This window comes from Schistocerca gregaria, chromosome 4, assembly GCF_023897955.1.
Source record: "Schistocerca gregaria isolate iqSchGreg1 chromosome 4, iqSchGreg1.2, whole genome shotgun sequence".
NCBI lineage: Eukaryota > Metazoa > Arthropoda > Insecta > Orthoptera > Acrididae > Schistocerca > Schistocerca gregaria.
The window spans coordinates 618,649,627-618,674,185 of record NC_064923.1 but is presented as its reverse complement, the minus strand read 5'-3'; the positions used below and the strand labels follow the sequence as shown (position 1 = coordinate 618,674,185).

Below are 24,559 nucleotides of genomic sequence, written 5' to 3'. Positions count from 1 at the left end.
AGGCGGTCCTGGGTCTTATACTCCATGATTTTGCGCTCTTTCTGGAAGATCCTGCAGTCCGGCGAACAAGGCGAGTGGTGCTCTCCGCAGTTTACACAGATGGGAGGCGGAGCACATGGAGTATTGGGATGTGATGGGCGTCCACAATCTCGACATGTGAGGCTGGAAGTACAGTGGGAAGACATATGCCCAAACTTCCAGCACTTAAAGCACCGCATCGGGGGAGGGATATATGGCTTGACGTCACAACGATAGACCATCACCTTGACCTTCTCAGGTAAAGTATCACCCTCGAAGGCCAAGATGAAGGCACCGGTGGCAACCTGCTTATCCCTTGGACCACGATGCACGCGCCGGAGGAAGTGAACACCTCGCCGCTCTAAATTGGCGCGAAGCTCGTCATCGGACTGCAATAGAAGGTCCCGATGGAATATTATGCCCTGGACCATATTAAGACTCTTATGGGGCGTGATTGTAACCGGAACATCCCCCAGCTTGTTACAATCGAGTAACCGGCGGGACAGGGCGGAGAACGCCGATTTGATCAAAACCGAGCCCGAGCGCATTTTGGACAAGCCCTCCACCTCCCCAAACTTGTCCTCTAAGTGCTCGACGAAGAACTGAGGCTTCATGGATGTAAAGGATTCACCATCAGCTCTCGTACACACCAGGTAGCGGGGCGAGTATGGTTCGCTGGCATCCTTAGTCTTTCGTTCCTCCCATGGTGTAGCCAGGGAGGGGAACGATTTGGGGTCATATATAGTTGCGTTGTAATGAGCCCTGGAACGCTTAGAGACTGCTGGCGGCTGGCCGCCAGCAAGAGATGATGTACCACGCTTCATTGCGGGTCATCCGCCCTGATGCCACCTACTCCGACCAAGGGCCCTCCCCACGGGCGCCACCCAGCCTCAGCAACGACCACCTGGCAGGATGGCCATTGCCGGGAGTCCCAATGTCCCAAGGAGATAGGCATCTACTCCTTGGCATACGTGGGGAGTTAACGGCGCTGGCATCAGCAGAGCGATCCCTGTGTAGTCAGGGGGCTACAACCAACAGGGTATATGGCGGCCCCACCACAACGGACTGGCTACCGTGCTGGATTTCAGGTGATGTAGTCCAATATCGTCATTGGCACATAAAGCGACACAGCATAGCAGACTGCAATAAACTGCACCCAAGAACAGATCCACGCCCAAGAGATGGTAGGTGAGCGGGACTGCTAAGCGATGACGACAAACCTGGCTAGAGATGGTAATGCATGATGGACACATCGCTCCTTGTAAGGCGCCCTTCCCCAATCGGCTCGCTCTTCAGAAAATTTAGAAGGATGGAGGTCAAACCCGTTAGGGGACCATCTCACAAGGCCAAAACGTTTGAGACTCCTTTTAGTCGCCTCTTACGACAGGCAGGAATACCGTGGGCCTATTCTTACCCCCGAACCCAGGGGGGGGGGGGGGCAGATAAAATTAGCGGCAACGAGTTCGGTAACAGAAGATTTCGTCGCAGGGGAGTCAAAGTGGAACAGTACACCAGAATATGGGCCACTGTCAACCGGACACTGCATCGACACTAAGGCGGATCTTCACGGAGGTAGCCATGGGTCGCCAAGGCGTGGCCAACGCGGAATCAGCTGAGAACCACAGAGTCCATGCGAGAGGCCCGCATGGAGGACTGCCACATATTCGTAGTCTGCTTAATGGCACGCAGTTTGCTGTGCGTACTGAGACTATGCCATTCCGTCTCCTGAAGCCCAAAAACCTGAAGGCATAAAAACGAACGCACGTCAGTTATTGGAATGCCGACCTCCCTAAGCTGTTGCCGTGTAGCCTGTTTGGCCAGCCTGTCAGCGAGTTCGTGCCTGAGATTCCGACATGTCCTGGGATCGACACAAACACCACTGAACGACCGGACCATTCCAGGGAATAGATGGACTCCACGATTGTCACTACCAAAGGACGACGAGGGTAGCACTGGTCGATAGCTTGCAGGCTGCTCAAGGAGTCAGTGCATAGAAGAAACGAGTCACCAGAAGATGAATGAAAGTGCTCAAGAGCACAAAATATAGCCACCAGCTCTGCAGTGGATACACTGCAGCCATCGGGCAAGGAATGCTGTCCAATATATCCTCCATGGACATAAGCGAAGCTAATGGGACCATCAGCCATCGAGCCATCAGTGTACACCACTTCATGGACTATGTACATGTCAAGAATCGAGATGACGTCACAGCGGAGAGCCGGAGGGTGAACAAAGTCCTTTGGGCCATGTGAAAGGTCCAGGCGGAGCCACGGCCAAGGTGTACACCATGGAGGTGTATGTGAATGGACCCCGGGTATAGGTGGTAAAGGCAAGGACTCCAGTTCAGATAGACGGGATCGGACACGAACTGCAATTGTAAGCCTTGAACTGGACCGCTGATGCGGGAGATGAACCGCCATGGGTGGGAAAAGGAGAGGGTAATTCGGATGTGCAGGAGAACTACGGACATGTGCAACGTAACTGGCGAGGAGTTGCGCACGCCTGACCTGCAATGGAGGGACTCCGGCCTCTGCCAGGACGCTGGTCACCAGACTCGTCCTAAAAGCACCGATTGCTAGCCGAACGCCAAAGTGGTGCACTGGGTCGAGTAAACGCAACGCTGAGGGCTCCCTGTAGGCGCCCTCAGCACACCAGTAAGGGTGGAGCAGTACGAAATGCAGAGGGTCGGACAGAGGGCCCTACAGCTGATGCTAGACCGTTAATGGCCACTGAAAATAGAGTATATCCAACAGTATGGGGGCAGGCACCAACTTGGACATGGAAAGTACGAAGCGACAGGAAATAGTCGATAAAAATAGGGAGTGAGCATCGGAGACCCCACTCGTATAATGTGGCAAGGATGATGATGTCGTCAGGTGGTGTCATAAACTTTCATGAATCAGAAAAGACGGGAACAAGGTGTTGGGATCTGGAAAAGGCTGTTCGGATGGCAGACTAGGAAGGACACAAGATTATCAGTGGTAGAGCGACCCAGGCGGAAACCGCCCTCGCATGGAGCCGATAGGCCAAGTGACTCCAGGACATAACCCAACCGCCGACACACCATACGTTCCAACAGCTTACAAAGAACGTTGTTGAGGCTAATGGGCCGACAGCTATCCACATCAAGCGGGTTTTTTCCGGGTTTGAGCATTGGTATAATGGTGCTTCCCGCCAGTGCGATGGAAAGACGCCACGTCTAGTTGAAGATCGCCAGGAGATGTCGCTTGTAGTCAGAAAAGAGGTGTTTAATCATATGACTGTGCATCCGGTCTGGCCAAGGAGCTGTGTCAGGCCAACGTGCAAGAGCACTGAGGAGCTCCCACTCTGTAAATGGGGCGGTATAGAGTTCACTGTGGAGTGTAGTGAACGAGAGGACTTTCCCTTCCTTCCGCCGCTTGAGAGTGCGAAAGGCTGAGCGGTAGTTCTCCGCCACAAAGGCTCGAGCATAGCACTCAGCAAAGCGCTCAGCAATCGCGTTTGTGTCGGTAGATAACACGCCATTTATGTTAACACAGGGAACAGCTCTTGTGATCTGGTACCCAAACACTCGTCTGATCTTTGCCCAGACTTGGGAAGGCTGCGTATGGCACCCAATGGTCGAGACATACCTCTCCCAACACTCCTGTTTCCGTCTTTTGAAAAGCTGGCGAACGCGGGCACGGTGCCCTTTAAAGGCTATGAGGTGCTTCGGGGAAGGGTGCCGCTTATGTCGCTGTAGAGCTCGCCGACGCTCCTTAATTGCTTCAGCGACTTCCAGCGACCACCAAGGGACCGCCTTTCGCCGGGGGACCCAAAAGAGCGAGGTATCGCGTTTTCCGCTGCAGTAACGATTGTTGTAGTCACCTGCTCAACTATCACATCGATGTTACCGTGTGGGGGAGAGTCGACATTGACTGCAGAGGTTAAAGTTCGCCAGAACACCTTGTTTAAAGCCCATATGAGCAGGCGTTTGTGGGCCTGACGCCGGAGCAGTGAAGGGAAGACGGGGAAGTGGTCACAACCACACAGGTCGTCATGTAGCTGGGAGAAGTCCTGGGCTGCAAATTGATAAATCAATGTCCGAATAACTACCTAGAGACAAACTGAAATGTGTGGCAGCCCCAGTTTTGAAAAGGCAGAGGTCGAACTGAGACAGTTAAGTTTCGACATTTCTGCCTCTGCCGCTAAGCACGGTGCCCACAAGGAGTTATGGGAGTTAAAATCTCCCAAAAGTAGTGAAGGTTTAGGGAGCTGCTCTAACAGTGCAGCTAATACATTCAGGGGTATTGCACCATCAGGAGGAAGATACACATTGCATACAGTTATTTCCTCTGTCGGCTTATTCTGACACCCACAGCTTCAAAAGGGGTTTGCAGGTCACAGTTTCACCACAGTCCGAGTTTAGGACATTAACACAAACTCCACCTGACACCCGATTATAATTGCTACCATTCCTGTAACATCCCTTATAGCCACAGAGAGCAGGGGTCCGCATTGCTGGGAAACAGGTTTCCTGAAGGATAATGCAGAAAGCAGGTCTACAGTTGACAGTCTTCTTAGCTAAGCCAGGCGGTGGAAAAACTGCCAAATTCCACTGGAGGTTGACGTCATCGTAAGACTAGGAAGGCATGGAACACTAAATGAGGCAGTTTACGCCTCAGGGTCACCTGCTACCACAGACTTATTGCCTGAGCAATTTATATACATTGTGTCCAAGGGGCCGGCGAGATGTAGGTCCTCAGCAGACACCAGAATCTCCACCTTATCCCCACACGCAAAGCTTGTACATAGCGGCGGTGTGGGTGCCACCGGAATTTCTTTGGTCTTAGGGGTCTTCTTTTTGGACTTTTCTCGCTGCTCTTTGGGTTTCTCCGGCTGGGAGGGCTTCATTGATTCAGTCTCCAGGGCTGTGGAGAATCGTTAAGCCCTATGACCAGCTGTTTTTGGCCACTTCAGCCACTGGCAGGCATCATCTTTCCCATTAGCAGAAACCTGGGAAGGGAGTCCCCCAAGGGACCCCTTCCTGATGAAAGGAGCCGAAGAAAACTTATGCTTCTCCAGCTGAGAAGTGAGGACTGGTGTCCCTGTTGGTTGGGGGTAGGGGGGGGGGCAGTGCTCCCAAGGTAGGTGGTGCAGGACCAACAGGTGGGGAAGTACCCCCCACCATTAAGGGAGCAGGTGTAGCCTTTTGGCTTGGACAGCTGACTGGAATTCGCAAAACTGATGGGGCTACAACTGTTCTCATAGTGGCAGTGAATGAGGTGGTCATAGCCACAGAATGTAGGTGCTGTTATTTTTCTTAGTCTCGGTGTAGGTCAGTTGGTTTAGGTTCTTGTATTTCACTATTTTCCTCTCTTTCCGTAAAATCTTGCAGTTTGGCGAGCAAGGTGAATGATGCTCACCACAGTTGACACAGATGGGAGGTGGGGCACATGGATTATTGGGATGTGATGGACATCCGCAAAATCGACATGTGATGCTGAAACCACAGTGGGAAGACATATGGTTGAACTTCCAGCACTTAAAGCACTGCATCAGGGGAGGGATATATGGCTTGACATCACAGCAGTAGACCATCACCTTGACCTTCTTGGGTAAGGTAGCACCCTCAAAGGCCAAGATGAAGGCACCGGTGCAACATTATTATCCCTCCAACACCTATGGACGTGCCGCACGAAATGAACACCTCGCCGCTCTACATTGGCGCCCAGCTCTTCGTCAGACTGCAAAAGAAGGTCCCTGTGGAAGATAATACCCTGGACCATATTTAAGATTTTATGTGCCATGATGGTAACAGGAACATCCCCAAACTTACATCCCCAAACTTGTTACAAGCAAGTATAGTCCGTGACTGGGCAGATGATGTTGCTTTTTCAAGACTGACCCAAATCGCATTTTGGAGATGCCCTCCACCTCTTCCAGCTTGTACTCTAAATGCTCTACAAAAAAAATGTGGCTTCATCGAAACAAAGGCGTCCCCATCAGTACATACAAGGTACCGGGGTGAATAAGGTGCACTAACAATCTCAGCCAGGCGTTCCTCCCATGGTGTGCCCAGGGAGGGGAATGATTTAGTCATGCTTTCTTGCATTGTACTGAGACTTGGAATGCTTAGAGACTGCTGGTGTTTAATCACCAGCAAGTGATGAAGTGGTACGCTACATCATGCATCATCCACCCTTATGCCACCCACTCCAACCAGGGGCCCTCCCCATGGGCTCCACCCAGCTGCAGCGAAGGCCACCTGGCAGGATGGCCATTGCTGGGAGTCCCAATGCCCCAGGATGACAAGCATCTACTCCTTGACATACGTTGGGATTTAACGGCGCAGCCATCAGCACAGTGATCCCTGTGTTGACAGGGGGCTACAACCAACAGGGTACATAGTGGCCCCACCACAACGGACTGGCTACTGTGCTAGATATGAGGCGCAAAGAAGTTCATGTTCATCATCGACACAAAAAGCGACACTGCATAGTGCATGGTGGAAAACGCTCCCAGGAAGGTATCCTCGCCCTAGAGATGGAGAATGAACTGGACTGCAATGCAACGACGAGAAAGTGGCATACAGATCTCAATGTCTGATGGACATGATACACCATGTAAGGCGCCATTCCCCAATTGGCTCGTTCTTCGGGAAAATTTTGAAAAATGGAGGTCAAACCCTACGGGGGACCATCACATAAAGGCCAAAACGTGAGCGACTCCTTTTTGTCGCCTCTTACGACAGGGAGGAATATTTTGGGCCTATTCTAATCCCCGGCCTGCAGAGGGGCTTCCCGCACTTAAAGCATCATGCAGAGGGAGGGACATATGGTTTAACATTACAGAGGTGAACCACCACCTTGACCTTTCCAGGCAATGAATCACCCTCAAAGCCCAAGATGAAGGCACCAGTAGCAACCCTGTTGTCCTTGGGTCCCCTGTAAACGCGCCAGATGAAATGAACACCCTCTCGTTCTAAATTGGCGCTGAGCTCGTCAGCAGACTGCAAGAGGAGATCGTGATAGAAAATGATATCCTAGACAACGTAGAGGCTTTTAAGGGGAATGACGGAAACAGAAATATCACCCAGCTTGTCACAGGCGATTAACGCTTGGGATTGGCCTGGGGATGCTGTCTGAATCAAGGCTGCGCCGTTTTGCATATTGGACAGCGCTGTCGATTCTCCAAACCTATCCTCAAGGTGTTCAACGAAAGACTGAGGCTTTGTAGGTAGAAAGGAGTCCCCATCAGCTCTACTACAGACTAAAAACCAAGGCGAATATGGTTCTCTCCGTTCTGTTGCCCTACGTTCCTCCCATGGTGTAGCAAGGGAGGGAAACGATTTAGGGTCATACCTGTCGGTATTGTATTCGATTTTGCCCTTCTTAGCGACTGCTGGTGCTGTACGGTCACCAGCAGGAGATGACTTAGTCCGCTTCAATGCAGGTCATCCAACCTCATCCCATCCACTCCAATCCCCACAGGCGCCACTCAGCTACACCAAAGGCCAACTGGTATGATGGCCATTACCGGGAGCGCTGATGCCACAGGAAGACAGGCATCTACCCCTTGGCATACGTGGGGAGTGTTACAGCTCAGGCATCAGCATTGCGATCCCTGTGTTGTCAGGTGGCTACCACCAAATGAGTATGGCTGCACCACAACGGACTGGCTACCTTGCTGGATATTGGGCGCAGAGAAATCCAATACTGTTATGGGGGCGAAAGAGGACAGGAGACAACGGAAGAAGGTGACGTACCTTGGAAAGTGTCCTCGTCCAAATAGTTGAAGTGCAGATGGAGATGCAAAGCCATGACAAGAGATTCAGATCGAATCTAAGGGCACTGATAATTCGCGCACCATGTAAGGTGTCCTTCCCCATAGGGCCTGCACTTCTGTAGAATTTTGTAAGTGGCAGGTCAGACCATAGAATGGGACCTGAACTTACAGGGCCGAAACGTGAGAGACTCCTTTTAGTCGCCTCTTACGACAGACAGGAATACCTCGGGCCTATTCTAACCCCCCACACGCAGGGGGACGTCATGACCGATTATGCTGTTGTACACACATGTGAACATCGCTTACAATTTCGGAAACAGGTTCAGGTAATGTAAAAAAACGTGCTACATTGAAAGTCGTGAAACAAATCTGAAATATGATTGTCTTATCTCTTACAAAAACGGCTTTCTCCAGCCAGTAATATTGGGAGAAAACCGGAGACAATACCACGTCTACAGTATGAGCCATATCCCTCTCTTTGTCGTCTGAGGTCATATCCGTCGGTCACAATAAAGACATCCGATTGAAGAATGATGCTTCCAAATAGGAGCGGCACAAGAATCGCAATCGGTTACCTTCTACAGGTAGAAGTGATCCCGTCGAGCAGTATCAAATTCGTGGACGGGCCTAGGATTCTTTTTGTTTCCTATTGGAGTCAAGATGAAACCGCTGAGTGGTCGCTCTAAGGTAGAACTTGAGATGGCGAATTATCCTACGTGGTTGACAGAGTGTACCGCAGTTAGGCTCGAAGCCAGTCCTTCGCCTTTTGAAGTTAACGCTGTAACATCTGCAACATATTAACACGCCTCACCATCTACACGAAGCTTCAGTCTACCACTATCTTCCACACATTCCCAAGCTCGTTCCATAACCACCTGTTTGCTTCTCTCAGCCACTAGATCTGTCGTTTACACATGACTTTTTTTCTTTAATACGGTTGACAGTAAACAGTGCTATGGCTTGAACATGGCATACGAACGCCTACTTTAATAACCCGTAGGTCACCTAATGGTGTGTAGAGGTTACTTCTGGGACTACTAACTGATCCCCTCTCATCACTGTTCCGCTCGCGAATGGCACACAGATAAGAATTATTGTCGATAAGCCTCCGTATTACCTCTTTATTTCTCGAATTTTATCGTTGTGGTCTTTTTGCGAGACGTATGTGAATGGAAGTAATACGTTGTCCAACTGTTCCCAGAAAGTCCTCTCTCGAAATTTCAATAGTAAGCCTCTCCGTGATGCACAACGCATCTCTTGTAGCGTCTGCCACAGGAGTTTGTTTATCATCTCTGTGAAACACTCGCGTTGACTGACTGATCCCTTGACAAAACGCGTCGCTCTTCTCTATTTCTTCTGTTAGTCGTACTTTGTACAGTTTCCAGTTTGATGAACAATACTCAAGAATCTTTCGAACTACCTCCTTGTAAGTCACTTCTCTAGCGGATGAATTACAATCCCGTAACATTCTTCCTATGAATCTTAGTCTCTCATGTGTTTTTACTACTATTCCTTCTATGTGGTCATTCCACTTGAATCGCTCCAGATATATACTAGATATTTTACGGAGGTTACTGTTTCCAGCAAATTATCATCAACAGTGTAGTTGTACAATAGTGGTTTTCTATTCTTATATATGTGCAATACGTTATATTTATTTTATCCCAGCATCATTCATCACTCCTCTGTAGGTCCTTCTGCAGAGCGTCATTGTCTTCTGGCATTGTTACCTTCCTACAGCAACCACCATCGTATGCGAACAGCATTTAAAGAGTTTCAGACGCCTTCTACTGTATCATTTATATAGTTCGTAAACAGTAACGCTGCTTCCTTGTGATACCTCGGAAATTAACTTTACATCTGTCGACTTTGTTACGTTAAGAGCGACGTGTTGAATTCTGTCTGCAAGGAAGCCTTGAATCCAATCGCAGATACGGTCCGATGCGGGGCAATTCAAATGCCTTCCCGAAGTCAAGGAACACGTCAACCTAAGCGCTAATGTCAACAGTGCTGTGGATCTCATGGAGGAATAGAGCGGGCTGAGATTTACAACATCTCTGTCTGCGAAATCCATGTTGATTTTCATAAAGGAGAATTTTGTTCCCCAAAAACATAGTAATACATGAGCATAGAACGTGATCCATAATTTTTCAACAGACCGACGTCAAAGACACAAGTCTATAATTATGTGCGTCTGTCCTACGACCCTCCTTGAAAAAGGGACATGACCTGCGTCTATTAGTCGCCAGGTACCCTTCGTTACTTCAGCGATGTACGATGAACTGCTGCTAGAGAGGGAGCACGTTATTTCGCATAATCTTTGTAGAATTTAACAGGTATGTCGTCTGGTCCTGATGCCTTTCCACTGCAAAGCGATTGTAATTGTTTTTCCTATTCTGTCATCAGTTACCTCAATAGTTGCCATTTCGGAGTTGACGTTTGAAGTGAGGGACGGCGTTACGATCTTCTGCGGTGAAACAGTTTCGGATGAGTGGATTCAGTATTTCGGCCTTCTTTGTCATTTTCCGTTTCGGTGCCATTATGGTTACTGAGTGAGTGAATAGATGTTTTCGAACGGCTTACTGATTTTAGGTAAGACTAAAATCTCTTAAGAGTATTTAGTCACAACGGTATTCCGCTGATCAAGCTGTCTCATTTTCAAGGATTGAGAAGTTCCCTGATAACTGAAGGCATGTCATCTTGTACCTCCTGCACGGCAGAGAGCACACACATTCTTGCATTTCCTCTGGTATGAGTAATAGCCCTCATGGTACAAGAGGAACCATCTTTCATCGGTTTCAGTGCATTCGTCATAACGTATCGCCATCACAGATCGAGATATCAGTAAGTATTTCGAGAAGCAGTTTAGGAGACAAAAGTAATCGAAGGTGTAAGGAAATGAACAATAAGTATTACCAAACAGAATGAATACCTTACTCATACAGTGGATGTTAAAACAGCTCCCTAACGCTGAACCCTTGCTAGGTGTAAATGCGAGTGTACGCTACTCTCAGAATTTTTAAATCTCAGGAAGGGCTTGCACTTAGGTAGTAACAGAACTATATATAAGCTTTTCACGAAAGCATCAACATCATTAGCGATTCGGAGCTGAGACCTCAGCTATGCTCGATGTCCCCATGAGAAGCAAATGTAACGATGGGCTACTCAAGAAGGCGCATACTTTTACAGTGATCCAAGGATTTCATGCTTCAACACCCATTCCTCCTCCCGCACGTTACTCGCTTTACCGATAGGAACTTTTTTTAATATTTTAAAACAAATAGCATCCCATCATAGCGATCAACCGCGGTTTGGCTATTCAGGGACACCCGCCTCTTTGTATATAATAAATGACTAATCATGCTTACAGCGTTTCATTGCAAAACAACAGTTTTGCAAACACGGATCAAGTCACTGCTAGCTGGATCACCAGGAAGGCACGAACATCTTCAGGAGTGTTACGGAAGTGGCGATCATGTCTCACCTGCAGTTCTGTCCTGTTACATTGTTACCATGGTTTCAGTCTGATCTCACGTTTCAATCGGCAAGTGATAGACATTCTGTATGTGATCTCCGACATATTTACTGGTGAGGCAGAGACCTGTTAGTTCCGCAGTTGTGCGGCGCCCTATAATACAGCGCAGAGCCAGGCTCTTCGTCAACAATGCAGTTAATCCGCAGAGCGTTGTTCCAGCAGTGTAATGGAGAGAGTTGAGCTGACATTAGCAATTGCGGACAGACATTAAAGACCACATCGAAACAAACTTCTCTCAGCTCGTATACTTTCGTATTCATAAATAAAGAAAAGAATCCGTTGCTAAATATTTGTGTTTGCGTCAGCAGCTGCGTGCGTTTTCTTGCTCGACAATTCCACCTGCACGAATGCCTATACTCTCGGTCTTACTTCCAGCTGTGATATTATTAAACCACAGTGTTTTCATTTCCCTGTATTTATTCAGGTGTTTAACGGTTAATCTGATTAGCATTTTCATCTGTACGACTGCTGCAGACACTTTAACAGTAGTATGGAACCTCAGTTGCAGCAGGCCGGAGTGGCCCAACGGTTCTAGGCGCTACAGTCTGGAACCGTGCGACTGCTACGGTCGCAGGTTCGAATCCTGCCTCGGGCATGGATGTGTGTGATGTCCTTAGGTTAGTTAGGTTTAAGTATTTGTAAGTTCTAGAGGACTGATGACCTCAGAAATTAAGCCCCATAGTGCTCAGAGCCATCTGAACTATTTTTGAACCTCAGTTGCAGCGCCGTAAATAGTGCCCCCGCATCGCACTTCTGGGAGCAGCTACATAAACGACCGAAGGAAAGAAATAACAATCATCATTTCTAGAACGACATTTATTAATTCCTGTTAACTTACTCTGTTCCTCAAAACACCATATACAGTTTCACTAGAGGAAGAAAATCTACGAAGAAAAAACGGCAAGACCTATAATAATTATAAAAACGAAAGAGCCAAACCATGCTTTGCGAGTGAATTACTGTCAGTGACTGTTACTCGATACAACTCATTAGCTGGTGACGTATATACAAGAAGTAATCTACGTTTCCATCATGACGTCTAAAAAAAGAGACTTAGGTAGTATATATTTTGTTTGCAGGGGAGGGGGGAGGGGGGGGCGAGCAGGAGACGGGTGCCCTACTAACCGCGTCGATTGTCAATGAGACCAGAAAGCCCTACCTTGCAGGGATACAAAGAAACCACATTCGCTGGCAAAACGTAACACATCAGCCGCTTTGGCATTGTCTGCTAGCACAAGAGGGAGCGGGTCAGGAAGATTAACGTGCAAACCTCAAAGCAGCCAAATTACGGCAGTCTGTGAGTAAATGGGCCATTTCAGGCGGCCTCCGCATCGGCAGTGAGGGGGATGCTCACATCGGAGAATGTGACCATGGGTCAGCAAGTGCGGCAAATGTGGTGTCCACAGAGGATGGTAGACTCCCTGTGAGATGCATGCAGAGAAGACTGCTATGTGATCGTGGTCTCCTTAATAGTCCTCAGTTTGTTTGAGAGTTTAAGACAGACCAATCTGTTCCAGACCTCCAGCAATCGACGGCAGATCGTGAGTCCGATTCTTCGAGCCCTATTTCCAGAATCGGCACCCTGGTGGCCAGTTTGGCCAACCGGTCAGCTCGCTCATTTCCCGAAAGCCCAACATGACTAGGTGTCCGAAACTAGTGGGTGAGGAGATTAGCAGTGGTCTACCGCCTGAACGCTGCTAAGGGAGACACTACAGATTAGGATACTCTTGACGGTGCAAGAATGAATATGGTTAAGTGCTAATTTACTGGCCATGAATTCAGCATAGATGATACTGCAGCCGTTTGACAGAGAGGGGAGTTCACTGCACAGTGCATCTGTATACGCAAAATCTGTTCATCTGTCCACTGTTGAGCCATCGGTGAATACCATTTCTGAACTTTGATACATCTCAAGGACAGCAAAGAAAAGTAGGAGAAAATCGCGAGGATAACAGAATCATTTGGACCAAAGGAGATCTTCAGACAAACCTGAGGTTGGGGCACAAGCCATGGGGGTAGATGCGATGTCTCCTTCACGAAAGACCACAGTGGAGGAAGTTGCTGTTCTGAACAGAGATACTGGAAGAATACAGAAATTGAAAACAGCGGCAGCATAAACATTGTCAGGTTTTATTCAGAAATTTTATTTGCTGCCTTCAACATACACCAAACGCTGGAAATTAATTTTAGGCAAACTAAAGCTTACTGTGAAAATCTTTATCAGTTACAAGGTGGGAAAGCTGAATCGAGGTATTTGATGACTATGAATGAACTGAAAGCTTAAAAAATTACACGGGTGAATCAGGTAGTCAATGACTGTGATTCGGTTTCGTACGAAATGCTCAGCTCGGAATTTATCATACCATTCCATTTAAGGTATGATGTATTACTGCGTGTTAATGTTATAAATGAATTATGGCAAAATTTTACAAGCCCATTTGAATATTGCTCTTGAACATCTGCCAACATTTTGTGAGTGGGTCAAAGAAGATCGACAAAGTGTGTTCAGGCAATGATTGTCCGGCGTTCGTCAAGTTATTGAGAAGCGAAATTAATGCAAGCAACATATTTTAAAACTAAAAGAGTAGCCAAAAGGAACAGGATATTCGTTATGAAAGCAGTTATGGACCTATACAGTCCCACAAAACACTATTCGAAACATCTTTTTAACACTAAGATTGTTTCCGTTTTGAGCGATATGGATTCATGATTTATATTTTAAACCAACATTTTGAAAAATTTGTTTTTGTTATGATATAAACTAGCCAAAAATTATTCCACAGGATCATATATTAACAAGTTACCCCCCATGAACCATGGACCTTGCCGTTGGTGGGGAGGCTTGCGTGCCTCAGCGATACAGATGGCCGTACCGTAGGTGCAACCACAACGGAGGGGTATCTGTTGAGAGGCCAGACAAACATGTGGTTCCTCAAGAGGGGCAGCAGCCTTTTCAGTAGTTGCAGGGGCAACAGTCTGGATGATTGACTGATCTGGCCTTGCAACATTAACCAAAACGGCCTTGCTGTGATGGTACTGCGAACGGCTGAAAGCAACGGGAAACTACAGCCGTAATTTTTCCCGAGGACATGCAGCTTTACTGTATGATTAAATGATGATGGCATCCTCTTGGGTAAAATATTCCGGAGGTAAAATAGTCCCCCATTCGGATCTCCGGGCGGGGACTACTCAGGAGGATGTCGTTATCAGGAGAAAGAAAACTGGCGTTCTACGGATCGGAGCGTGGAATGTCAGATCCCTTAATCGGGCAGGTAGGTTAGAAAATTTAAAAATGGAAATGGATAGGTTAAAGTTAGATATAGTGGGAATTAGTGAAGTTCGGTGGCAGGAGGAACAAGACTTCTGGTCAGGTGACTACAGGGTTATAAACACAAAATCAAATAGGGGTAATGCAGGAGTAGGTTTAATAATGAATAGGAAAATAGGAATGCGGGTAAGCTACTACAAACAGCATAGTGAACGCATTATTGTGGCCAAGATAGATACGAAGCCCACACCTACTACAGTAGTACAAGTTTATATGCCAACTAGCTCTGCAGATGATGAAGAAATTGAAGAAATGTACGATGAAATAAAAGAAATTATTCAGATAGTGAAGGGAGACGAAAATTTAATAGTAATGGGTGACTGGAATTCGAGTGTAGGAAAAGGTAGAGAAGGAAACATAGTAGGTGAATATGGATTGGGGCTAAGAAATGAAAGAGGAAGCCGCCTAGTAGAATTTTGCACAGAGCACAACTTAATCATAGCTAACACTTGGTTTAAGAATCATGAAAGAAGGTTGTATACGTGGAAGAACCCTGGAGATACTAAAAGGTATCAGATAGATTATATAATGGTAAGACAGAGCTTTAAGAACCAGGTTTTAAGTTGTAAGACATTTCCAGGGGCAGATGTGGACTCTGACCACAATCTATTGGTTATGACCTGTAGATTAAAACTGAAGAAACTGCAAAAATGTGAGAAATTAAGGAGATGGGACCTGGATAAACTGAAAGAACCAGAGGTTGTACAGAGTTTCAGAGAGAGCATAAGGAAACAATTGACAGGAATAGGGGAAAGAAATACAGTAGAAGAAGAATGGGTAGCTCTGAGGGATGTAGTAGTGAAGGCAGCAGAGGATAAAGTAGGTACAAAGACGAGGGCTGCTAGAAATCCTTGGGTAACAGAAGAAATATTGAATTTAATTGATGAAAGGAGAAAATATAAAAATGCAGTAAATGAAGCAGGCAAAAAGGAATACAAACGTCTCAAAAATGAAATCGACAGGAAGTGCAAAATGGCTAAACAGGGATGGCTAGAGGACAAATGTAAGGATGTAGAAGCTTATCTCACTAGGGGTAAGATAGATACTGCCTACAGGAAAATTAAAGAGACCTTTGGAGAGAAGAGAACCACGTATATGAATATCAAGAGCTCAGATGGCAGCCCAGTTCTAAGCAAAGAAGGGAAGGCAGAAAGGTGGAAGGAGTATATAGGTTTATACAAGGGCGATGTACTTGAGGACAATATTATGGAAATAGAAGAGGATGTAGATGAAGACGAAATGGGAGATACGATACTGCGTGAAGAGTTTGACAGAGCACTGAAAGACCTGAGTCGAAACAAGGCCCCCGGAGTAGACAACATTCCATTAGAACTACTGACGGCCTTGGGAGAGCCAGTCATGACAAAACTCTACCAGCTGGTGAGCAAGATGTACGAGACAGGCGAAATACCCTCAGACTTCAAGAAGAATATAATAATTCCAATCCCAAAGAAAGCAGGTGCTGACAGATGTGAAAATTACCGAACTATCAGTTTAATAAGCCACGGCTGCAAAATACTAACGCGAATTCTTTACAGACGAATGGAAAAACTGGTAGATGCAGACCTCGGGGAGGATCAGTTTGGATTCCGTCGAAATGTTGGAACACATGAAGCAATACTGACCCTACGACATATCTTAGAAGCTAGATTAAGAAAGGGCAAACCTACGTTTCTAGCATTTGTAGACTTAGAGAAAGCTTTTGACAATGTTGACTGGAATACTCTTTTTCAAATTCTAAAGGTGGCAGGGGTAAAATACAGGGAGCGAAAGGCTATTTATAATTTGTACAGAAATCAGATGGCAGTAATAAGAGTCGAGGGGCATGAAAGGGAAGCAGTGGTTGGGAAAGGAGTGAGACAGGGTTGTAGCCTCTCCCCGATGTTATTCAATCTGTATATTGAGCAAGCAGTAAAGGAAACAAAAGAAAAATTTGGAGTAGGTATTAAAATTCATGGAGACGAAGTAAAAACTTTGAGGTTCGCCGATGACATTGTAATTCTGTCAGAGACGGCAAAGGACTTGGAAGAGCAGTTGAACGGAATGGACAGTGTCTTGAAAGGAGGATATAAGATGAACATTAACAAAAGCAAAACGAGGATAATGGAATGTAGTCAAATTAAATCGGGTGATGCTGAGGGAATTAGATTAGGAAATGAGACACTTAAAGTAGTAAAGTAGTTTTGCTATTTAGGAAGTAAAATAACTGATGATGGTCGAAGTAGAGAGGATATAAAATGTAGACTGGCAATGGCAAGGAAAGCGTTTCTGAAGAAGAGAAATTTGTTAACATCGAATATAGATTTATGTATCAGGAAGTCGTTTCTGAAAGTATTTGTTTGGAGTGTAGCCATGTATGGAAGTGAAACATGGACGATAACTAGTTTGGACAAGAAGAGAATAGAAGCTTTCGAAATGTGGTGCTACAGAAGAATGCTGAAGATAAGGTGGATAGATCACGTAACTAATGAGGAGGTATTGAATAGGATTGGGGAGAAGAGAAGTTTGTGGCACAACTTGACTAGAAGAAGGGATCGGTTGGTAGGACATGTTTTGAGGCATCAAGGGATCACAAATTTAGCATTGGAGGGCAGCGTGGAGGGTAAAAATCGTAGAGGGAGACCGAGAGATGAGTACACTAAGCAGATTCAGAAGGATGTAGGTTGCAGTAGGTACTGGGAGATGAAGCAGCTTGCACAGGATAGAGTAGCATGGAGAGCTGCATCAAACCAGTCTCAGGACTGAAGACAACAACAACAACAACAACCAAGAATTACTCAGTCCTTAGAGTGGGTGAAAACTGAGACTTCCAATCTTACGAATTGTATGAAGAAGATTTGTGGGCAGCCCAGCTTGATTCATGGTGTCACTTCCCTCGAGCGCTACTTCAGACATTCGTCTAGTCCAGGCGACGTCGTGTGGCGGCACTTCTGCGTGCTCGCGGGGACCCTACACGGGATTAGGCAGATGTACCAGTTTCTTTGGCTCTCCAATGTATAAACTCCTGCTTCACAGATGTAACCAAATATTATATGAGAAATTGTAAAAACTTTTTGCGAACTGCTAATTCCTTATTTGCAACTCCATTTCACCTGCTCTCTCTGCCCTTATCACCGCCTCATGGACATCATAATTGCCTGAAAAAAGTTTTTCCACGGTAATATTCGTGTGATTTCCTAAAAACTTTCAAGTCGCTTGTCTCAAGATCTAGACTGTAGGACCAGGCGAGCTGGCGCTGTGGTTACGTCACTTCAATCGTTTCGAGCTAGTAGGCCTTAAACCCCCGGACAGTCACTAACATTTCGGGTTTCGAAGGTTTCTCAGAATCACTGACGACAAATGACGACGTATTTCTTTTGAACGGGACATTGTCGTTTTCCTTCGACATGCTTCCCAATCCTAACTTGTGCTCAGTCTCTAATAACGTTATCGTCAACAGATGGTTAATCCTGAGTACCACGACCTCCTCCTCCTCCTCCTCCCGCCCTCTTCCCTCTTGTTGTACGGTGTACACGCCGACCTAAACTTCGTGACGACAATTTTCTGTGTAGCACGCACAGCGTGCGGACGGGCGTCGTGGTGCAGTAAAAATTCTCCTCGTTAACAAGCACCGCCGTTTTTCCGAATAGTCTAGAGCAAGTTTTCGAAATATCCGATAGTTTACAGCGAACCTGACAATGTGTTGACGAGGCACAAGAGTAGTACTTCTCCTCTTGAAAAGATGATATCACGATTATTCAGTATGATTTTGAAGTTAATGTCATTCCTTGGGGGGGAGCGGCGGCGTTGGTAGTAATATTTCACTAATTACCGTTAATTATTTGATGTGTGAGGAGCATCAAAGTGCAATAGTGTCTCACAATACAGTTCAGAAAAGCGTGTCCTTCCTGTCACATACAGAAACTTCGAAAACGGGGTCGAGGAAGTCGTGGAGCGCCGTGCAGGCAAGAGATACTACAGGTCCCACTGACCTAGGCGCTTCACGCGTTACCCAGTTACAGCCTATATACAGGACGGTGTTTACTGCTGGCATGCTTTGTGGCCTTTCCCAGGCACGTAAACATATCGCTGTCGCAGTTGCACACCGCGAGCAACAGCTTCATTCAGTGTGTTTTCAGCACTACAGTAACATGCCACGTAGAGGCACAGAACACTGACAGTCAGGGTAGTGGCTTTATTTTCAGCATGTCATACAGAGCAAGATGTTGCCGATCGGTTACATGTCACTCAAAGTAACGAGTCTAACGTGTGGAGCAAGTACAGAGAAATGTGGACGACAGACCGACCTCGCAGTGGTCGTGTTCGCTCGTATGACAAAACCAATGCAGGCTCGCTTACTGTAACTGTCGACTCGCAGGAGTCCAACTCAATCGCCGGAAGTATTGGAAATGGCTTCTCCCGGGCAACAGGGATTCTTATCTCAGAAAGGACAGTGCGTAGACGATGGCATTATGATGGACTTCATTCCAAAGACCAACGAGAAGTTTTGCAATGAATCAACGGAACCGACGCAATCGAAGGATCTGGGCTATTGCACATCAACACTGGACCATTACAGAATGGAGTAATATGTTTGCTGAAGAGACCAGGTTTGGTTTGCGACCAGACACTAGCCGTGCTACTATTTGCGGAAGCGCTAGATGACACCAGGAATGCCGATACGTTCAGGAAGTCCATACGTTTGCAGGTTAAAGTGTGACGTTCTGCGCGGCAATAATGATAGGACGGCGGACCCCTCTAATTACCATCTACACCAATTTTACTGGTCCCCGACACTTCCAAGAGGTCCTACAAACGATTGTAAGGCCCTACAGAGTAAAATGGGTGACAACGTCATCCTCGTTGATGACAATGCAATATCGCACCGTACTCTAGCAGTGTCTCGGTACGTTCAATGATCCGACATCAACTGAATGCCCCCTCACACTCTTCAGGGCCTCACTGAAGCTGCTACAAAGGAGTGGAACCCCTTATTACAGGATTAACTTGATGGTCTCATCCGGAGTATGCCATACACAGTGGAAGCACTCATCCCTGTGTGCGGAGGACATATTCACTAGTACAGATTGATAACCATCATTAGCAGATAAAGATTTTCACTGTTTCTGTTTTCAAGACGTCACTTAGGGGAGCGCCTGCTTTGTTTTGTAATTAACCAGAATCGTTGTTTTCAGTAAGAACTGTAATTATTTTCTTTACAGGCCATTGTACAAACGTCAACGAGTGTACTATAAGAGGTCACTGTAGCAGCCTCTACAATATTGCAAGCTGTTGTTGAGATGTGTATTTTACGCATATGCCGAAGGTTGAGTCTTAAAGTAGGGTATTCTTACGCTCCCAAGTGCAAGAAAAAACGTAAAATCGGAGCTGAGCGTTTCAGCAGCATTGAGTTCTTTACAAATGGGGCACTAGCTCGATTGACATGGATGGGGAAACGAAAGGACTGTTACAATTTTTAAGAATTATTCGGGCATCTCTCTGCTTCACGGAAACCATTTAAGATCTCATCTAGCAGCATCGGAAAAGACTGTGCTTCTCAAATACGAATTCAATATCCTAATCACTGTGACATCCTCGCTCAGTTACACTGAACGGACACACGCACACACGTAACTGCTCTTAGTTGGCTCGTCGTCGAGAATGAGGCGTCTGAACCGCGTACGTCATCCGAGTAGCAGAATGAGTGGGTGTGGGGCCAGTTGGCGTTCTCACAATGGAGCGGAGCGTTGCAGATTTTAAGTCTTTATCTAAAGGAATTTATTCCACTGTAAAAAAACAGGCCATGTACCCCCAAAAAACTTAACACTATTTACGATACGTCGAAAAATTAATGCGACAAATATTGGTTGGATTATGACAACGGGAACGGTAGTGTTTAAATTAGTCGGCAGTCTTAGTATAGTATCATGACAAAATTAACGTTCATTCCCTATAGTTATTTTAAACTTGCGCTTAATAGCATAACGCAAATTTTTTTCTTAAATCGTTTTAGTCACCAACTTAAAAAACAGGTAAATTGGTTCCATTCCATACTGGGCGCCAGGTACAGCAACCAGTTATGAATTTCTTGAAATGGTGCAATATCGGTTGCAAAATCTTTCATTTACAGGAAATGACGCATTTCGCCCTTTTGGGGCGTAAAAATTTAATGTGGAACACCAATATTCGTTCATTAATGTCCACAATTGGCATTTTTTCCACATTAATTTTTTCCCCAATCCGATGATGCTGAAAGGGGGCGAAACGTGTCATTTCCTATCAATAAAAATGATTCTGCAACCGAGACTGTCTTACTTCAATAAATTAAAGGACAGGCCTTTTCCCGCGTGAAGCCAGACTGCTGCTGCAGTTGTCTGAGAAACATGAGGAATCCTTGTGGATGCCTTTAAGTTCCCCAAATAAACCGCATATCGAGTAAATAGACCACCACCCACCTGCAGAGCTAAGAAAACCACCTCACGATGGACAAGAATTGCCTGACTGGCGCAATTTTGCTTCGACCACGCAGAGAGAATTTTTAAATTTCATGCAACGTAGAAATGCAGCCTTTTTCGTGGCATATTTGAACCTACGGGGTAATCAATACGCCATATTAACCCAGTGCAGTAAATGTCAGTTCCCTTTTGTCACATCAAACAGTTTTCAATGGAAGAATCTTAGTGGAAAGGTATCACCCACACCGTCTACATCACCGTACGTGCGAAGCAGAAATGCCCAAAGAAACCGCCTTAAATGCGGTTGTCATCCATCCCGGTTGAATACCCACCTGTACCAATAGGTGACCACCTTTTTCCATCTTCCGTGGGCCATTAACAAAGTTACTTTCACAGGCTGCCAAGTATCGTTAGCCAAACTGCGGCAAAGAAGTGTGAGCACTGGCACTACACATGCATAAAAACTTTGTAAATCTTGATTTCCGCCCTGCAAGTGATTTTAATACATAATCACATGATATGCTTGTTTGTGAGGCCATATCGCTAAACTAACCTTCCTTGACATTGAAAGCATCGTTAGTAATTAAGCATACTGTTTTCGTGTCGCACTGAACGCGCCACTATGTAATTTACATACTTGCTGAATGCGTTGAGATTTGAGTGATGAATGACCCAGTTTTAAAGAGCCAACGGCATTTCGTAGAATCTACGATAAGATTACATTAAAATAACAGCACTGTAGCACAACTGCTGACTCGTGACAAGTCGCAGATAAATCAGCGGTGCAGGCGACGTACTCAGTAAAAATCGGTAGTACGACCACTACAGTTACGAGGTTACCAGTGCACGTACAAAATTAGTAGAACCGAATGTGGTTAGAAGGGAGAAATTGTGAAGAGAGAGATAAAAAACAGTCTTGAGATGAAGTCGCACTCACTCTCACCCAGTGTCAACTGCACAATCGCTCTAGCTCACATAATGGAAAAGTGCGTGAAAATTATTTAGATCTTCAAAAAATTAAGTAAGACAACAAGACAAAAAACTAAAAGGAGATCACAAGAACATGTGACTGGCTGTTCAGTTACCAAAAATGTAGATCAGTCAGCCACCCTAAAATTTTACGGAGCAAGTCGGATAAATCACAAAGTCTTACAAGATGCACACATTGACCTGATTGTCAGTTAAAATAGAGGGTTCTTCCCGTTTGTACTCTGTCTTAGCTAGGACTAACGTAAAAGATGTAACGAACACACTTATGATCTTTGTCTCAAACTTTCACAATACAATTGAGGCACGAGTCCGTTTGGTAGGTCAATCGAATCCAAAATTTTAACCATTTAGTTTTTACTGCAGTTTGTCACATACATTAGCTGTCAAAACTGGATGCCAGCCGTGCGCTCGAAATAACATGTTTTGTGGTGAAGGAAATGGGGCTGTTATCACCTAATTACGGAGTACAGACGTCAGCAATCAAATGTCTAACGACACAGCAGCATGGAAAAGATAAACCACTTAAAGTGCCTCTATGATATATTAATACACATAAGGTGGACACGTGAAAATTTCTGTCGAGCAAAGCCTTAACTGTACAATACTGCGATAACATGAATATAGCTGTACAATATTTAGGCTTTATTGAATGCCTTCCTATTCGCTGCCCTGTGATTCATAACCACAAGTACTATTCTGAACTTCAGGAAACCGCGCAGTATGTGGCTGACGAGGCGTGATGAAAGCAGACAAAGAAGTGGGTCGCCGCTGAAGTGCAACACGACTGCAGTGCAGACGACACGCTGCGCGGCCACCCTCCCGCCAGCGAAAGCTTTGGCCGGCAGGAGCTGGCGACGTCAGCTGCTGCCAGCAACGACACGGGAGCACCGCGCTGGCACACTCTGCACTCGTGTTCCACTTGAGGACACCCCGAGATGCCGGCAGAGGAGCTTCGTAATTAATGCAGCAGCGGGAGGAGAATACAGCAGCGGCCGGGTATCGATCTCGGACCGCCACGCGACCCTGAGCGGTCCAACCACGTGCGAAACGTCAACGACGTAAACAAACGCACGTTGGCGTTCATTGCTCGTAACTCACCTGAGCGACGACTTCGGGAAGCGTATCCCCAACACACACGACTGCTGTCAACACTATGAACGGACGTGATGTGTCTGTTTCGCTACAATCGCGGTGGCGCTGTCGCCCCTATCCGCGGTCACGAACAACGGCTAGACTACAGGCAGTACCCGATCGGCACAGCTTGAGCAGCAGTGCCGGAATGCGAGTGGAGTCGTGCTCCACTCAGCTCCTGCTGCCATCTGGCGGCAACTGTGCGATGCAGTAGACCCGCGCCGCTGAGTACCTCAAACTCCCCTAAAAGGGTCGTGACACACGACTTCTATTCCCTAACCAAATACCTGAAGTTGTGTGTTCCATGAAAAACACGCACGCACGCGCACACACACACACACACACACACACACACACACACACACACACACCACAGTATAATACATATATCATCATACACTCTAGTAGGAAGTTGTTAGGGTTTGGCAGCTCTAGCGCTCCAAGCCTTGAGAAAGCAGTCACATGTGTTGTAAGGACATGTTTGCTTTTTAATAATTTTCTACTTAATTAATGAAATAGTTATGTTTTAGCGTTCCATGCGTTAGTAAACGACCAAGAACAATGAATTATCGTGAAATAATGTAAACGGCACACTGATTCTGTGGCATACGCTACCACTTATTCATAACAGTTGGTAAAAATATGTTTTGTCCGAGTGACTGCATGAGAAATGCGAGTAGTGTATCTAGTAATTAAGTGGGGTCATTGTCTTCTCCTTCAAAAGCTTTTATTTCTATTTGTACGTCTTTTAAAGCACGTTTAAGGTAAAACATGTAAAGATTATTTGAGTCGTCACAATACATCTTGTACAAAAGATCGGCAGTGTAACAATTGCCTTGAACCATGGCAAGTGAAAAATGTATCTTATGTTCTTCCCACTGCTCCAGAATTCTTCGTATTGCTGGTTCAATTAAAAGCCAAAGTGTTGCACAGACCTTCAAAATTTTTAGTGGCTGTTTTCCACAATTTATTGTCTCATAAACCTTTTTATATTCCTCTTGTCTTTTGGGTGAAATGGAGAACCAATTGTAGGTTTCCTGTATAACTCTATGTTTCTCGGTATGGTCTTCACTGAGGTGTGCGAAACTGCAAGCCGAAGAGAGTGACAAATGTAACGGATCAATACCAAATGCTTGAAACCTCTCTCTTGAGTTGTTCGAAAAGCCCATTGTTTATTCCAACCATTGCAGAAGCATTTTCTGTGCCAGTTCCTACCACATTAGCGATGGGAAGTTTGAGATCTTTCAAAGAATTCACAAGAACAGCAGCCAGATTTCTTGCATCTGCAGTTTCTACTACAGCGAGTTTGAGAAATGCTGATCTAATGGTTTGGTTGTTTACACTATAGTACCGTATAACGATACCTAGCATTTTAGA

At 46.0% G+C, this 24,559-nt stretch overlaps 1 protein-coding gene across 1 annotated transcript in view; it reads right to left on the bottom strand.

Annotated features, from left to right (window-relative positions):
* Positions 1–23,341, bottom strand: part of LOC126365762 (uncharacterized) — a 1,228,930-nt gene extending 1,205,589 nt beyond the window's left edge. Inside the window, exon 1 of the mRNA XM_050008264.1 lies at positions 23,150–23,341. The gene's annotated coding sequence lies outside the window, so the exon portion shown is untranslated. The remainder of the gene's footprint in view (positions 1–23,149) is intronic.
* Positions 23,342–24,559: the final 1,218 nt, after the last annotated feature.